This window comes from Gasterosteus aculeatus, chromosome 8, assembly GCF_964276395.1.
Source record: "Gasterosteus aculeatus chromosome 8, fGasAcu3.hap1.1, whole genome shotgun sequence".
NCBI lineage: Eukaryota > Metazoa > Chordata > Actinopteri > Perciformes > Gasterosteidae > Gasterosteus > Gasterosteus aculeatus.
The window spans coordinates 17,498,497-17,504,994 of NC_135695.1; positions in this window are offsets into that span (position 1 = coordinate 17,498,497).

Sequence of the window (6,498 nt, forward strand, 5' to 3'; positions counted from 1 at the left end):
ATCGCCCCATCGCACTCATTCAGGGGAGAGGGGCTGACAGAAAGACAGGAAGGAGAGGAGGGCAAACGTACAGTGGAGCTTTTCTGGTGGCAGACGACAGAAATGAGAGAAAAGGGAAATACGTATCTTACCTGCCACCTGGTATGATGGAGAGGAAACAGAAGACTTTAATGGCATATGCTCCGAATGACCGCGGATATCATAGTTACTAAATGCATAGATGTTTGCAAAGCTTATATGCTAATCTGCAGCTTCACAACTCACTAAAGTAGCATTCATTGCAGTTCGTGATATTCAAAATATAGTTTTAAAAAAAAAGGAGTAAACACAAAATATCATCATAGAAGCTTGTGATCGATCGTCAACATTGATAGCATTTGTTTATTCCCCGTGATCACATATTCAGTCTCCTTCTATCCTCGCTTTTGATCTTTACCAATTCCTGAGAAAACATTTGTTTCTCCCCAGACCGTCGCTAGCCAAGCATGCTAACTGTATCTGCTGTTTACTGCTTTTCACAACAAGACCTAAAAAAGACGGCTGCCCGCTGTGGCTGGAGAGCAAACTGTAAAGTTGAGGGCTGTAAAACCCAAACAATTAGCTTAAACGGGCTATAAAGGTCCACGGAGCTGAGGCGGCCTGCAGAGCTTGGTAATAATTCTCTGTAGGTTTGTAACTGAAAGCAACTCTCACGCCACGCACATTGGACCCATTGTTCATATAAAACATTGATTGGTGCAGCTTTCAAAGCAAATTACATAATACAAACTCTAAAAGATTATGAATTATAAATATACCTCTAAGAACGTACTTCATTGTATGTACAGGCAGTGTTCAAATATGCTTTCTTAAAGGTGAGTGTCAAAAGGACAAAGTTGTTAGCTGTTTAACAAAGCAACAAGGTTATCTAGGTGCCCACGCAGGAAGAATGTATGACGTCATCCTGAGGCCGTTCTGCTGATAGCTGCCAGCAGCTCCGTTAATCTAGAAGGGTAGTCATCAGAGGTCAAAGTTCACCGAATGAGCGATCGACACCCTTCCTGGAAGTCAGTCTCACTGCAAATCCCTCTCGGCTGAAATTCACTCACTCATACAGCAGCACTTCATCCGAAACACTGCTTAGTGCCTCAACTTTTGCCTCCCACCAAACTCTCTCTTCTCACCCTCCTCCCATGCTCCCTCCACTGGCTGCTCACATTAGAGTCTGACATTCTAATGCCGGTGCAACTCCCCCAAAACGTGCAGACCAGGTCAGCCTTCTTCTCCAACTCGATCTGTGACTCCTGGTTACCGGTTCCTCCTGCACCGCGGCAACCTGGACACCGGCCTGGCCTGCAATGTCCTCCTCCGGCTCCTAGTTTCCAAATGCCTCCCAACACACACAACGGTCACTACCTGACTTCTTGTAAAGCTTGTTTTCTCTCTCTGCTGCACACAGCTATCTCCCTGTCAATCCCCACCCACAGTTCCAGCATTTTCCTCCTCGACTTCCATTAGTGTCCCAAAAAGTCAGGAGAAACAAGACTGTTTGTGTATGTTTGTGTGTGCGTGTGTGTGTTGTGTGGCAGCTGAGAACCAGTCTGTGCGTTTCTTTGCCTCGCCCACATACTGTTAGACATATGGCTTCATTTACCGACTAATGAGAGGGGGTCATTTGTCATGAGGAGTATAAACAAACGAGGACACACACATACTCACACAATCACACACACTCAGGCATGAACTTTTTAGAAATGTTGATCTTCTGTCGGCTGTTTCACAATCATTTCAAAATCATTTTTAGTGTTTGCTTCCCAGTTAGCCCATTGTCCCTCTCACCCTGGAAGAACATCTTGCTGGTTTTCATTTGTAGGGGAGATTCTTTTAGCCTCGCCTGTCCTCTGTGCTTTCTCACAAAATGCAGTCCCTGGTTTAAACGTGTGCGAGCATCTCCCTCTTCTGGCTCTGCGGCGCATCACGAATGATGAGAGGACCGCAGAACTGGACCTATCCCAGATTTTCACATTTTATCTGTTTGGAAGGGAATGTCCCTGACATCCTCTTGGAATCCATTGTTCATCTATGTTTTCAATTTTTTTAATAATTCATTTCTCCGCTGCCATCCATTTGGCTAAAATAAAAACATTACGAATTGGAGATGACTTTAAATACAGAAACAACCAGAACTGAATCACAATATATTAGTAAATCACCCATGTTGGAGGAATATGTTGTTGGACACATTGTCACAACTGTATCATAATTCAACATGACACTGAGCAGACCGCATTCCAATATCTGTTATTGTGTGTGTTTGAGAAAAGCCTTTTACCTTGAAGCCACACAAAACACAGTTTACCCTGAAGTTAGTTTCATGGCCAGAGACTGTTCCTATCTCGGTTGATAGCCTACACACGTAATCCTATGTCCTAATGACGCCTGCTGACTTGCTGTTTTGGGTAAGTTATGACCTTGGGCCGGAGGTGGCAAATAGTAAGATTTATACGAGACGGCCTTAAAAATCTCCTCAGCTTCGTGAGATATTGAGGGATTTTTCAGGCAGATGTTGGTGAACTGTATTAACCGCAGTGTACGCGTCACTCTGACTTTATCCATTCAAAACATTGTGATTAGCAAAGGCAACATGAAACATCTACTGTAAGTGTTGATAACGGCAGCATGAATATTCTTTACTGTAACTATCATAAAACATCAAAAGCAAATCATATGAGAAAGGGAAACATAACTACATATGCATTAACAATCCATGCAGTTTTCTGGTCTTAATGCTTACATTTCTAAACGCTTTCTCTAGGGGGAAGCATTGCATTGCAACTAAACTTTTGTCGCAAAACTCTTTTCCATTCAACTGGCTTCTGTTTTCCTGTTCTTTCTGAACTCAGAGATTTGCCCCTAGCGAGGATTACTTTAATAAGTATGAATAAAATGTTCAAATTGCTCCTAAATCTTCTTTCTCAGCTGCAAGGAATGAACAGTCACATTTTCTACAAAAATACAACAATTGCTTCCATATTGTGTCAGTATTCTCATCCTGTATTTAGTTGAAATCTATATTTCTGAAACTACAATGCAAAGCCATGATGACATTGTGACATGGCTTTGCAAAAACACATAAAGGCATTAATTATCATAATGTACAAACGTGCTGTCAGTCATTTGAGTGTATCAGCTGTTAGAGATCAGGCAAAGGCATCACATGCATCAATAACGAGGTAGAGATGAATAGTACCTCTCTTATCTGCTTGGCTCAGATCTATGTCAAAGCCTTGAGTACAATGCACTCATTATGGTGTGTGCCCGGGCATGAAGAAAGGGAAGGCTGCGTCCCTTTGTGAAGTGGGTCAAGTCCATGAAGGGGCACCAGTTGGCTGTGTCAGCAGAATGATGTGATTATAGCCTCTTAACCCTCAGAGAAGCAAAGAAACGGCCTGCAGTCGTACTATCCCGGGGTCTTTTGTCTGCCACCAAATACCAAGACGTTGCCGGGTCAGATTCCATGTCATGTGTAGTGTTGGTTTGAATTAGCGTCAAACGTAACCAGACACCCCAATGAAAACACTTCGGTCAAGCTGTGAGCTAACCTCACGGGAGCCTCACATCCTGCAGAACCCCAAAGCAGGAATGAACAGGAATCTGAAATGCAAAGCGGAGAATCCGTACGTGGACACATTGCCTGTACTGAAAGGACCAGCGCAACCTGAAAATAAATGTTTATACAACATGTAAGATGGCATTCATGTAAAGGTCCAAGTATTTGGGATATAATTGGGAAACAAGCACAGATTTTGGTATTGTAGAGCTTTTAAATCTGCTCAAGTAAGGAAAAATGTGCTCATGGCATCGGGATGCCGGCACCCAGCCCCCTCCCCCAACCACCCCCAACTGTTCGGCGTAATCCCTGGCAGCGGGATGCCAGACCTTCTCGCCTTCCAGTCGCACGATTCGTGGCCACCCATGCTAGTTGGAGCTACAAGCACCGTGATGTCAGTTGTTGGCGCAGCACGTGGCACACCACCGTAACCCCGCAATGTGTTGCCTTGACGTGGCGCTTCGATGTGTCCTATGGAGATTTATCCGTCAGTTTCTTCCTTGGAACGCGCTGCACCAAACTCCAACTTCTTTCCCTTTTGGGCCACCTAAACTTCTCCCTACGCATCATTCCTCAAGGAAGATCATTCACCTGGTAGCATTGCATCCGTCCCATCTCTCCTGGATTTCATTCCACTGGACAGTTAGAGCTGCTCCGTACGCTGGCTGAAGATTTTCTCCAATTGGAATGGGATTACATTTTCTACAACACAGTAATGCATGCACACAATTTACATTTGTATATGGATGCTAGTCCTGCTGTTGGTTTTGTGGGATTCTACAATGGAAGATGGTTCACGGCAAAATGGCCTCGCAAGGTTGCGAGAGATTGCCTAGCAACTTCCTGCAAACTCTACGCCATCATAGCCGCAGCCATTCCGCGGGGCCACGAGAAGTCTTGCAGGCCCATCCTCAATCACTCCTCCAATGCGGCATCCATCATGCTGTTCATTTGCGGTCCAACCCTGCACTCATTCACACACAATTACCTTGTATTCCAGACAACCTCCCGTAATGGCATCCCAGAACACCTCATCCAAATCATGAGCCGCTGTTCCTCACAAGCATACCACGGCTCCATCCCCTCCGATTTCAAAGATCTTTAAACTGCTCAATACACTTGTATTATTGAATTTTGTGCATGATGCGATTAATCTCCGTTAATCAGAGAAAATTGTGCGATTAATCGAATAATTTTTTTTATCTTTGCACTAATTAAAATATAATATGTTAACTTTCCCTAATATGGCTAGCATGAAAGAGGTATCCATGTGTGTTCTGGTGTTTTCTTATTCTTTCCGACGAGTGCTTTATGTCCCTTACTCCCGTATCCGTCCACTTTTTTCCCCCAGTCCGTCCCCTGCATGCAAAAGCACTTAAAATAGCCAAACTAAAAAAAAACACACTGCCTGGTGCTCACAAGGACAGCAAGAGTAATAGACAGGGGTGTCGTGTTTCAGGTGGAAAACTTCCATATTGGAATGCAAGTGCGTGTACATGTTTGTGCCAGTCTGAAGGCTACCCCTTGGATGTGTTTGGATCCGTGGTCCCACGGCTTCGATCCTGATGATCCCTTTTCGAGGCCAGTGTGAAGCACAAGTTTTCTGTTGGAGGTAGTCAGTGGATGATTAAAGGACGTGGGAGGTGAAGCTCTTAACCGGGCTGTAAAACGTTGACCTGAGGCATTAAGTAGTGGTGTGGTGTGTGGTATTGCAGAACCTGTCTGCAGGGGCCCCGAGTTTGACAGCTGTTGCCAGATGTGACCCAGCTAAGACACGACAGGATCTGTTATAGATAGAGGTTCATGAATGTTTTGCCACTGTCTCCAACGACAGTCAGGTTACATCAAAAAATAAATTATATTTACTCAATAAATGGCAGTTTTAAGAAACTAACGGAACACACTGGTTTGATTACGTAAACCAAGATGGATCCTACCAGAACGACAATGAGATCAAAGAATACATCTAAATGAGGTTTATACTTTTACTGGATTATGGAATAATTGCGGAGTATACATTTTCTTTTAATCTCTAGATATTCAATTCGGTTTACGGGTTTGACTTGGACCAATCCTAAATTATAAGGACCCAACGACTTCTTCTTGAACAAGGCAGTGAGGCAATCCATTAATGGATTCAGGACAAAAGTACAAGCTAAAGTTGATTAAGTTGGTTGTTAACTAATTACCCGCCCTGATCTTTAGTAGGTACTTTCTCTTTATTTTCATCAGAACTGGAACTAGAAACACATTGTCCCAGTTCCTCTTTAGATCTTACTGTTCCTCAAAATTGCCCAAAACTGTCACATTTTCTCCAGAATGAGCCCACATATACCTTTGACACAGTATGAGTAATACAAATAATTTCTTCATTGCTATATTTTAAACCATTTTGGAAAGCATCTACTGTGCAAAAGTCTATAATAAGACAGGTGGGAGGCATTTTCCTTCATCAAGAAATAAAAGACAAAGAACGGAGGACCAAAACTTGGGCATTAATATCATGATTCACAAATTAACGTCATTCTTAGCTCCATCAGGCCCACGTCTTGTCCATGCCCTTGCGCCATGGTCCCCAGATGATGAACTCTATCAACTTTGGTGATCCCCAGACTATCCCGGTTACATTTGAGGTTTATAGTGAAATGTCTCAAAAAATAAATACAGCCTTGAACATTGGTTTATGGAACATTTTAGGCTGTTGTGCAGTGATCTTTATCCCAAAACATGTGTTGGGACCTTTCATGAAAGGTGGCACGGCAAGACCTGGATTTACCTCTAAAATTGTTAATTACTTTTCATCCTTACCACACCACTCCTACTATTTCAATGAAAACCTCCCTGTATTTTAAAGCCCTCCTTTAAATGTGCAGATAACTCATAATATCCTTGCAAGCATGTCTGAATAA